This window comes from Suncus etruscus, chromosome 17, assembly GCF_024139225.1.
Source record: "Suncus etruscus isolate mSunEtr1 chromosome 17, mSunEtr1.pri.cur, whole genome shotgun sequence".
NCBI classification, from domain to species: Eukaryota; Metazoa; Chordata; class Mammalia; order Eulipotyphla; family Soricidae; genus Suncus; species Suncus etruscus.
Window position 1 is genome coordinate 31,004,613 of NC_064864.1, and position 12,501 is coordinate 31,017,113.

The window sequence follows — 12,501 nt, forward strand, 5'->3', positions numbered from 1 at the left end:
CACAGCCAGAAGCCTCATGGGCTCGAGTTCCTGGTCTCAGACCCCAACTACCTGCTGCTCCCATCCCCATTGCTGAGCCCAGGGCCTCAGTATCCCTCTGGTGACCTATTGACCTCAAACGAGAGTCTGTTTACTAGTTTCCAGACCTGGCTATTAGGGCTTCTCTCTATAGTTTCCTTTCATGGGAGGCAAAAGGCTGTGCCAGCAGAGAAGACTGCAGTCAGCCAACTCTACTGGATTGAATTTACAGGCTTCATGACTGGGAGCCACACCAAGCTTTTGAGTAGTCAACTCATTAAAGGTGTGATTTAGAAAGACTATTCATAAAGAGTATGCACATTAACATTTGGTATACATGTCAATAAACATGGAAGAAATATGGTGGTGGGAAATCAATAGCAAAAAAATATTTAGAGGTGATAATTAAAGATCTAAGCAAGGCCTAAGCTGATAGGTTTCTCATTTCTTCTTTGATGTTTATGTCATCTTCTTAGAGCTCACCTGAAGATTCCCCTACCATGGAAGTTACCTGTATCTCAGGAACAGTACCAACTCCAGACAGACAAGAGTGAAAAATAGGGCTTTAGAGTCTACCATCGATATACCAGCTGTGCCAAATGTAAGAGTTTAACTCATAGTTGGTCTGAGATAAAGTTCTCCAAATAGGTTCACAAGACCAGCGCCAGGTTGCTGTGCATCTGCCCAATAAGAAACTCATTTTCACAGTCAAATGCAGAGTTTGGGGGGGAGGGGAATGATTTCATCAGGATCATTTGAATTCTTATTCACATCATGGACATAGCCCTCACTCTGGAAGAAGATTTAGCCCCACCAAGAGAATAAAAAAGAAGCCCTAGGAAAAGAAACAACTAGCCTCCCATTATGACATCTGACTTAGAGTCCTCACTTTCAAGTACAGACTAACAAACCTCTCTTTGGGATTACAGTGGGCTTTAGGTGGAGACATGAAAAATATCCTTGTTGGACTGTGACCTTCTTCTTCAGGAAAACACAGTCTTCGTGCTCTTGAAGGCTGAGGCTATTCTGCCTAATAGATCGAACTGAGTACAAGTATCTAACTCATATTTAGAAATAAGATGGTTTGTACTGCCACCTGTTTAGCACTTATTCAGTCATAGAACTAATATTTTGGGTTGCCAGAAAATGCATTAAGCACTGAGATAAAATAAATATGACAACACTGGAAGCATGTTTGTCCAAGATGAGTTCAGAAACAGCTCACCTCCACAATAAATTTTAAAGTTACAGTCATCTTTTTTTTTTCCTCTAGGCGAAGGATTAACTTTTTGGTAAGAGAAAACTCATAATTCACAATGAAATAACAGTAATTAGAGTAAATGTACTTGTGTTAAATCCCTCTGAAGAATCAACCCCTTATCTGAAGACATAGTGGATTAAATAAAAGATTAGCATATGACTAAGAAAGTGACAGAAGAAGAAAGCTGATCCAAGTAATCAGGTCCCAGATTGACGCTCACTCTTCCTTTTTAACAGCCCAAAACACAAGAGAGTGTGTGTTCTAAGTCAAACAACATGCTTCTGGCTCAGGAAAATCATGCGGAAGGGGTCTCAGATTCTTGGGAAAACAGTGAATGGAAGAACAGTCACTTCTACTTAGAAGAGCACAAATACCAGCCACAACATTTGCAAAGGGTACCAGTGTCCTAGGCTGGGGCAAATGTGGGGTGTTACATCTAATAGCAATATTATAAAAGGGGTATTTGTGTTTCAGTAAAACATTATTTAACTCAAGTTTCTTTGTTCTCCATTTATTCTTTGTTTTTGGTTTCTGGTAGTTGTCAATGGGTGTGAGTTGTCCCTCATCGCGTTCCAAGCCCAACAGGATTCTGGGTCACATGATCTTTTGTTTGTTTGTTTGTTTTGGTTTTTTGTTTTGTTTTTTGGGGTCACACCCGGAAGTGCTCAGGGGTTTCTCCTGGCTCTATGCTCAGAAGTCGCTCCTGACAGACTCAGGGACCAAATGGGATGCCGGGATTCAAACCACTGACCTTCTGCATGCAAGGCACCTTACCTCCATGCTATCTCTCCAGCCCCACATGCTCTCTTTTCATTGTCACTTCTTCTCCAGCTTCCTTGAAACACAAAGGACAGGAAGCTTTAAATGTTTTGAGGAACTACAAACATCCAGGGAAAATCCTGATGTTGTCAAACACTCTGACTTATTTTCTAATAATCTAGGTTCATCAGCTATCAGATTTTTGTTCCTTGATTCAATGTGACCCTTTTGTCTCCTGCTGATTCAGTCTTTACTGAGATCAATGAAGCAAAGAATTGCAAAATACAAGATGCTTTTACTCAAGAAAGCCTTCTTCGGTAGTCTGTTAGTATGAAATACATTCATTTATTTTATAAGTTAAACCAATTTTATATTTCTAAAATAAATACAACTTGATCATAATGTATCATCTTTTTATATTGCCAGGAAACTTTGAAAAAATCTGAAATGAACAAAAAGGTTAACTTGGTGTTTCAATGGAAAGCAAAGAGCTTTCTAATTTTATTTTATGATTTTATGGGAACATTCATAGACTCTGAGTTATTTTCAACTCTATAAATGAAAATAAAGTTAGAAAATAAAATGATTCTTTTACATATACAATTGAATTTTTCTTGTGCACATTTTTCTTTCTATCATAAAGCTATATTATCTTTAAAATTTCCATTTTTATCTAGAGATAGTTGTTGATATTTCTCAAGAAACAGCTTTTGTCTCTTAATCAATAAAAAATATATATTTGACTTGTATTTATTTAACATTGAGTCAATTACATTCTCTTTTAAAAATTATCTTCAGTCTTTTTTCCTAGGATTTTTTTTCTAGGATTCGATTTGCACAAATTTAAGATATAAGTTCACAAGTGAAATTTACTGGCTAATTCTTGACTTTTCCTTTTAGATTTTAGTTATCAGTGTTAGGCCAACCCTTTTCCCTCTGTTTGAAAATTATATTGAAGTAGTTTCTAATTAACAATTTATAAAGCTTGGTAAGGAAACTACATGCACTTCAAGTTTTTACTAGAAATTATTTTAACTATGAATCCATTTCTTTTAAGCTTTTTTATCTCTTTGGGTTTTGTATGTTTTAATTTCTTTCTTTAAATTCAATGATTTGCAAAGTTGATCATAATTTAGTGATTACCGATATTGTTTTCCAACACCAAACCTACCACCAGTGTTCCCATTTTAATTTACTAAATATTGCTTGTTACTACTACATGATAATAAATTACCAGAAAAACCTTTACTCAAAGAATATTTGTGAACATTGTTGTATTTCACAATGGGGACATTAAGTCATTGTTTGAAGGGTTACTAAACTGTTGTTAGTTGAGTATTGTGTGTTAATGCTCTTGTTTGTTGAGCATAGATGGCTTCTCTGATCATTTCAGAGCTAATGTGTTACATTCCTACTAGGATTTCAGTATTGAAAAGTACAGAGATATCACATACTGTGTATGTGTAAGTCTCCAGGAGTTTTAGAATCTGTGGGGCTGAGCCAATGAGCAAACATGGTGGCAGCTGTTGATTGTAGTTATGACTACTGAGGTTTGCTTCAAGAAGTAAAGTGGTTCGAGGGGTGGGAGCAAAGTTGAGGTTGTCAACTTGACTGCTAGAGTTCTTAACCCCCAAAATGGTGTGCCTGGAGTTTTGAATTTTATGCAGTGTCTCTGCAGATTTCAGTGGAAAGCAATGAAGTTGGGCCATTGGCATGTGGCAGTTATGTGTGTGGTTGGGAGGGGAGGGTATATGAGCATCTGCTGAGGCTTCTGTTAGGGTAGGGGACTTGCTCCACCCCACTCCAAAGTTGCACCAGGGCTATCATCTTTGATTCGGTTGTGTCCAAGATGTTTTATAGTTTGACTTGTATGAGTTAAATAAGAGTTAAATGAGTCTATGGAGCTGGCCTATGAGCAGATATGATTAAGAATTGTGGGTCGGGGCCAGAGAGATAGCACAGTGGCATTTGCCTTGCAAGCAGCTGATCCAGGACCTAAGGTGGTTGGTTCGAATCCCGGAGTCCCATATGGTCCCCAGTGCCTGCTAGGAGCTATTTCTGAGCAGATAGCCAGGAGTAACCCCTGAGCACCACCAGGTGGCCCCCCCCCCCAAAAAAAAGAGTTGTGGGCCATGGATCTTTTTTTTTTATCATCTTGGGCTTAGCAATTTTTAGGCATTCTGGAACCAGAGAAGTAGGAAAGGGTAAAGGCACTTTCTTAGCATGAGGACTAACTCAGTTCTATTACAAGTAAACACAATGGTCCTCCAAGTATTGCCACGAATGAACCCAGAGAACAAAGTCAGAAATAAGCCTTGAGTACCATGAGGTACGGTCCATCCCACAAACTCTTAAAAATATAGAAGGAGAGAGGGAGGGAGGAAGGGAGGGAGGAAAGGAGGAAGGAAGGAAGGAAGGAAGGAAGGAAGGAAGGAAGGAAGGAAGGAAGGAAGGAAGGAAGGGAGGGAGGGAGGGAGGAAGGGAGGGAGGGAGGAATGGAGGAAGGAAGGGAGGGAGGAAGGGAGGAAGGAAGGGAGGGAGGAAGGGAGGAAGGAAGGGAGGGAGGAAGGGAGGAAGGAAGGGAGGGAGGAAGGGAGGAAGGAAGGGAGGAAGGAAGGGAGGAAGGAAGGAAGGAAGGAAGGAAGGAAGGAAGGAAGGAAGGAAGGAAGGAAGGAAGGAAGGGAGGAAGGAAGGGAGGGAGGAAGGGAGGAAGGAAGGAAGGGAGGAAGGAAGGAAGGCAGAGAGGAAGGAAGGGAGAAAGGGAGGGAGGGAGAAAGGGAGGGAGGAAGGGAGGGAGGGAGGAAGGAAGGAAGGAAGGAAGGAAGGAAGGAAGGAAGGAAGGAAGGAAGGAAGGAAGGAAGGAAGGAAGGAAGGAAGGAAAGAGGGAGGGAAGGAGGAAGGAAGAAAGGGAGGAAGGGAGGAAGGAAGGGAGGAAGGAAGGAAGGAAGGAAGGAAGGAAGGAAGGAAGGAAGAGAGGAAGGAAGGAAGGGAGAGAGGGAGGGAGGGAGGGAGGGAGAAAGGAAGGGAGTAAGGGAGGGAGGGAGTAAGGGAGGGAGGGAGGAAGGGAGGGAGGGAGGAAGGGAGGGAGGGAGGAAGGGAGGAAGGGAGGGAGGGAGGGAGGGAGGGAGGAAGGAAGGGAGGGAGGGAGGAAGGAAGGAAGGAAGGAAGGAAGGAAGGAAGGAAGGAAGGAAGGAAGGAAGGAAGGAAGGAAGGAAGGAAGGAAGGAAGGAAGGAAGGAAGGAAGGAGGGAAGGAAGGAAAGAGGGAGAAAGGGAGGAAGGGAGGAAGGAAGGGAGGGAGGGAGAAAGGAAGAAAAGCACACTATAAAATTTTCAATATTTGAAATAATCCTGAAATTTGCTTCATAACCCTGAATGAGGTCTTTTGGAAAGGACATGGTAAACATATATATTTTGTGAGTTCTTGAAGGAAATTACATTTTGTGGTAACTGCTACATGAGTATTCTATCAATGTCTTTTGGTCAGTTGTATAAATCATAGTTTTCTCAGTCTCACTGATATATTTTATTGGCCTCAACAACAGGAATTTATTTTCTGACATTTCTGAATGATAAAAATCTTAGATCAACCAACTGGCCATGTGGTTTTCTTCTGAGGCTTCTTGCTTTAGTCGTAGAAGACTGTCTTTTCCTTGTGGTGTCCCTGACTTTCCAGCTTCTAATAATTACTAAAGGAGCTCAACCAATTTTTTTTTACAATTTTTTATACATGTATATGAGTTTTGTTTCATTTATTTTGTACATAACTTTATATACTTAAGGTCATTATGAGAATTGTTGCAATTTAGAAGGATCATGCATTTAGTAGATTTCTCTAGGAATGTGTTTTTGTCAGATTTCTTGTTTGTATAAAAGTAATATATAATTTCAATAAATTTTCAGTTAGCATTACATCCTTTTTTTATATACTCTTATTTCCAACTTTTTATCCACTCTTATTTTTAAGCATTTTATCCTTACATTTTCTCTCTGGATAATATTCCATATTTACATTGAGCATTTGATCCACTTTTTACTTATTATAATTGCAAATATATATATATATATATATATTGGTTTTTTTGGACCACACCCGTTTGATGCTCAGGGGTTACTCCTGGCTAAGTGCTCAGAAATTGCCCCTGGCTTGGGGGGACCATATGGGATGCTGGGGGATCAAACTGTGGTCCTTTCCTTGGCTAGCGCTTGCAAGGCAGACATCTTACCTCTAGCGCCACCTTGCCGGCCCCAATTGCAAATATCTTAAATTTCAATCTACTTTTTTATTATGTGCTTTTCATTTGAGCAACTTTCTGTAGTATGTTCACAACTGTTCTTCCCATTTACTCGCTTCTTAGATTCTAAATATAGACTCTTTTCTGATTCTTTTAAAAGCATTTTAAAGTTATTAAAATATAACATTGTAAGAGTTATCCTTCTCTTGAAAAATTTATAAATTTTATTTTACTTTTTTGGGCCACACCCTACGATGTTCAGGGGTGCTTAGGGGACAAATGGGATGCTGGGAATCAAACTAAGGCTGGCCACATGCAAGGCAGGCACCCTACCTACTGTACTACTGCTCCAAATTAAAAAATTTGAAATATCTATAGCCCTTCTGTCCAATATGCTGGTATTAAAATGCATTTTAATTCCACTGTGCATATATACTGCAGCTTCTGTACCTATTTGCAAGGGCTCCACTTACTATAATTCAACCCCGGGAGTATGGGTCTGTAGCATATGAAAAAGTTTCCATAAGATGATTCTTGGAATTGTATATAAAAGTGTTTCCTTAGGATTGTTCTGTGACTTTTGCCCCACCTAACCCTTCCAGGAGGGGCGCTGTGGAGTTGGGAATAAATAGCTGGAGGGACAGAAGTGAGGGGTCCTTCTGTGAAAAGCTGCTGGCTGCAGGAGGATTCTCTGGCTCTCCTTGCCCGATCTTTTAAACCCTATCGTTCTTGTCTGTGTGGATTATTATTTGCTGCGGATAAATATTACCAAGGTCTTCCCCCGAAAGGGGACAAGGGGATGGGAAGTAATTTCTCATTCTGGGGACTGTTCTTGAATTCACAAATACCCAGCAAAGTTAACAGCGAAGAACCACTGCAAATGGCGCCCGAACAGGGACCTGAATCCTGGACCCAAGAAAACAGCGAATATGGTGAGATTTCTGCTCTTCTGTTTGATTTTGGCTCTTTTCAAATGGAATCAGCCCAAAGGGTTTGACCACGTGAAGCCATGTTCAAAGATGGCCACGACCCCTTCTAGGGGCACAAATTTCAGTAATACAGGGGAGTTGAAAACTTGTATCACTCCCATCCCAGGCCCAGAACTAAAACTTTGTTACAAGAAACAAAAACCTCGGCCTGTACAAAAACTGATTAAAAGTTTAAATTGGAAACGGAGGAGAAAAAAGACTGTATTTAAAGTGGACTGATTTTCTGAAAACAACCTTCAGCTTGAATTTGGATTTCGGCTTTGGAAATTTCGGACTAAACTTTTAGTTTAAATAACTTTGAACTTTGAACATCCAAAAGCCCTCTGCAAAAAAGCTGTGGCCAAAAACTGGCTTGCTAAGTGCTGCCCTGAGGGGAAAAGCGGCGAAAAGTTATCAGCCCAGAAGCAGAAACGCCTCAGCTCAGCTTTGCTCCGTGGCAAGCCTGAAAACCTGCAACCTCATGATCTACAGAACCATCTGCGGGGCCTGAAACTAAAAGGAAGCCACGTGGTAAAATCAGCGTGGGACAAACCAGCAAGCTTACAAAAGCCACGTGGTGAGATCAGCGTGGGACAAACCAGCATCTAAACTTATGATTTTAAGTATAGGAACTAAGCGGGTAGTCTTATATTTTACTAATAGTTGGTGATGGAATAAGTTTTAGTTAGTTAGTGGTTAAAAAATAAAAAATAAAGGAAGGTAATACAGCTTAGCCCATTTAAACATCTGATTTCTAACCACCTGTATCTTTGTCTTAGTCATTTTCTTTATAATTTAAATGTGTTTTGTTGTCTTTCATAGTTAATAATTTCAATTGCAAAATGTTTTACTGTGTATTTTAATGTACTTAGCCTGTTTTTAAAATGTATGTTAAGCATTTATGCTGTAGTACTTGTGTATAGGAAAGGTTTTTAGGAACAAAAAGTTCCCCCAATATAGTTTAAAAGTATAGGAACTTGAAAGTTCCGGAATAGTGTTTGGTAAAAAAGCATTAATAGAATTTTAGGTTACAAGTGTAAAGTATATTTTGCAAAAATATGTTTTTAAAAAGGGCTGGTATATTAATTTTCACTTTATTACGTTGCTGTATAAAAATATTAACCCACCTTTGGCTAAAGGTGGAGTCAAAATTACAAAAGGCTCTTTTTATATTTCAAAAAAGGAGGAAATGTAGGGTACTTATCTGAGACCCACCCATTTCTGGGAGGGGTCTTGGGAACCGGATAATAGGTGTGACTTTACCTGCAAGACCCGGCCCATTCCTGGGAGGGGTCTTGGAATAGGTAGATAAACCCGGAAGCCAGGGGATTAAGGGTCTTTGCCTTTTGGCCCTGCTGTGCACTCTGAGGAAGATGGCTGAAAGAGTTTAGATGCAGGGTAGCCTGGAATGGCTGAATGCTTAAAAGGTTATGAGATAGGCCACACACACGTGGTGGCTAGGGCATGAATAAAGCTGATGGTTCCTAATGCCTGCCTGTGAGTGAGTCTTGATTACGCCGATTACCTGGGCCTGGAACCCGCCGGCTGCATGGGGGTTGCTGAGCCACGTGGCCTGGGATGGCAGACAGAGAAATCCACCTCCATCCATCGCCATCCAGCCCCATCGTTAATTATTTAATACAACATGGGTCTGAAGCAGGATCACCATAAAAGTTAATAAATCAAGACAGTCATAAGAGAAAAGTCGTGGGGAATCAAGGGGTTTCCAGCCACATGGACTAAAAGCATGCCAAACCAACCTTCATCTGCAATCTTTATTGACCAGTCTCAATTCATCTGGGAGGAGGGGCAGACATTGTTAAAAGACAGAAGTACCTATCTCATGCTAATCAAGCCTAGGTGGGTCTTTACATCTCAAAAGGGGTGTGTGTATGTGAGGGGAGGAAGAAGTTAGGGTAGAGTCTTGGTTTTAGGTAAAGTGTAATCTCCGTGTATGTAACATCTGTGTATAGCAACATCTACCCCTTTTCTGTTTGCTTAATACATTAAATTGAGATGGGCTAGATATGTTGTGTTCTCCGTATAAACTATTTTTCCCCACAAAAGGCAAACTTCCAGTTTCAGTGGTACCAGTAATGGCAACAGCCTGGGTGAGCAGCTCCAATATACTCAGCGCAGAGATTATAGCAAAATGGTAAAAGTGGCTGTTATTTTGCATAGGCACAGTAAAAACTGGAATAAAACTTTTTAACCTAGTTTAGATTTAGAACAGGGTGGCCTTTTCCAGGAAGCATTTGATCATGTCTTTCAACTGTAGGCTTCAGGCCAGTCTTTAGTCTGCCTAAACCCAGATGGTCCTTCTAAGTATTGGGAAAATTAAAGGCTCCGTTTCCCTCATCTTCTTTTCATTAATGGCTGTCACTGTAAGACATCAGACTTGAGCTTTTGTGCTCTCTCAAATACCATATCATTTCCAAGATGGCACGAAGCTTGCCCTGGTTCCATGTCATTGCCAAGTTGACACAAAGCCTGTCCCAGTTCCATCAAGGCCCTTGGTGGGACCCATATTTTGGGTGTGTGGCCAATCTCAGAGCAAATGAAGTCAAGCCAATTTTCAGGATTTAGAACCCACCTGAAATGCTCAAATTTTTGAGTTCCTAGGTCTAATAGATGGGAACTACTTTCTTTGAATAAGACATCTCATTTTACTGGATCTATGCAAAAAAGGAAAAAAGGATATAACCACAAAGTACTATTGGGGTACAAGGGACCTATGGCTAGATTGTAGTATCTATCCCTCAATTGATGCAATTTTCCATTATCCTTGATTCATAGGTATAACAACAACATTGTTCCCCAATAAATAGACATAGAGAAATACACATATCCCCCTTTGTCTGTTGTGATCAAGTCTAAGATAGGTCAATTATGGAAGACTACTTCAGCTATCAAGTTAATCTGTTGGTCAAAAGCAGTCAGGAAGGCAATGGTAGTGTCAATGATTTCCTGCAGCTGCTACATGGAGTCATGGGCTGAGATTAGTCCTTGAGCCAGGGCTCCACTCACAAAGCTGTTCAATGTGGACAGTCTGGTCACAAATGACAGTCCACAGTGAGCATGAGAGGGGTATAAGTGAGTACCAGATGTAGACATCCTTTTATTCCAGTGTTCTCTTATTCCAATATCATGAGATTGTAAGGGTATGGGGAGGGAGCAGCACTCCAGGACACAAGAGGTGCTGAGCTGAGGAGGTAATGAGGTTTAATGGGGACAGCTCAGTTGTACTCATTTAATATTTTCATGCTGTAATAATATTATTATATTTTTAGCTTGAACTTTTCAATTTCAGGAATATCTTTTTAGACTAAAATTTACAGTAGCTCAGCAGTCCTCGCTTTGAATCTTTTATTTATATGCTTGCCTTCTTTACCTATTATTAATATTTGTAATACTTTCTAGCTTTGTTTCCTTTTTCATTTATTTTTTAAATGTTCCTCCTGTTAAGCCTTCTACTCCTGTCAGTTAGCGTGTTTAACTTTTTCCCTTGTAGTTTTAGTCTTCACTTTTTAATTATTTTTTGTTTGTAACTATTTTCTCATTTTGTTTTTTGTTGTTCTTCTGTGTCTGTTGTACATGTTCTACTGTCTTTAAACACTTTTCTAAATATTGAATTTTAATCTTGTTAGGAGAAAATCAAGTAACAGAGATTTCAGACCAAAGAGGGTGGAAGAGAAAGGAGTTAATTCTTGTGGAACAAGCGTTCAGTTAGCCCTACCAACTCTTGACACCACCCCCCAAAAGGGCCCACACCCTTTTTTTTATATCTTCATACACAGAGGCAAGCAAGCAAATAGGCTTACACAAGCTAAGTTGCTTTAAAGCTGATGGGGCTTTGAAAAACAAATGGTTTTGTATTAAACAAACTGTATTTCTCTAGTTTCTATGCTCTCAGTTCCTATACTCCAGTGATTCAAGGCTTGTGCTCAGAATTCTTCACCTTCCTTCACTTCCCCTTATGTCCATAAATCTCTGCCAGTTTCCCTCATATTCTCAGATTTCCATCAATTTACCTCACACTGTCTCCTCTATATGACCACTAGGTGGTCTCCAATTTATCTTTCCTTTAACTCTATCTATCCTACTTCCACTGGCAACAGGGAGTATTCTTTCTGCACCACTGAATGTAATTACTGAGCGCTGATAAAACATTAACGCATTCACAACACATGGCCCAACCAGGAGCAGGGTAAACAGTGCTATCACTTGGCCCTAAGAATGGAGTGATCCATGAGGCTCAAGTTGCCCACATAGTGGCCAATCTTTCATAGAAAAAATATTAATTCTTGATTAGCTCCAACAATTTCCATGGGTCCCTCACACTAATTCTAAGAAAAAACATTACTCTTTGTAATATGGCACAAATTTCCTTTCTTTGCTGTAAGGAGGTCCAGCCCCTGTTTCTTCTACAGCATCCCTATAGCTAGAGACTAATTAATCCTGCAACTTGATCACTGTCTGGTGGACTGACATCATATATACCTCTATTTTTTAGGGATATTTGGCTATGCTGAACTGGATGGACACCCAGAGCAGAAGCCCCTATTCTGGCTGTACTTGCCAGAGCAATTCTCATAAGGGTGTACAGGGTGACAGCCCATTTGGCTTTTGAATTGGGAAGAGTCACCTGATCTGGGAAGATGACTATCTTCTATATGGGCATTAGGAAGACTACTAACAATCTGCATTATCAGGAAGGCCTGAGAAGTTGCCTCCCGAATGGTCAGGCAAAAACTATCCCATTGGGCTTTCTGTCTGTGACTTTAAGATTACAAGGGCACTCTCACTTGTTCGGTTGGTGTTCAACACTTGACTGGTGTTCAGTAGGAAATCTAGATAATCCTGCAATTGAGATCCTGGCTCAGAGCTAATCTCTGAGTCTATGTCACTTTGTGACCTGGAGAATCCAGTCCTACTAATATTTTCCAACCTAGCTTACGCACTTCTCTGGCCTTCCACATATCTTAGGACATCATTATCAGAACAAGAATATTTGGAACATGTAAATAGGATTACAATGCTAAAATACAATAGGTACAATGCCCCTCTTCTTCACAGCTGCTAGTGTTCAGGTACAGCAGTTTTCAGGCCTATAGCTAGGATTACATTTATCAGAAGTTGAGCTATGATGCCATAGGTGACATCTCAGGTGAATCAGCTAGAATCAGCCTCGGTGGAGCAGTCAGTGATGTTCATTTCAGATGGAGATAAAGTTTTCCCTCTGTGTTCAGTGCTTCTTGAATA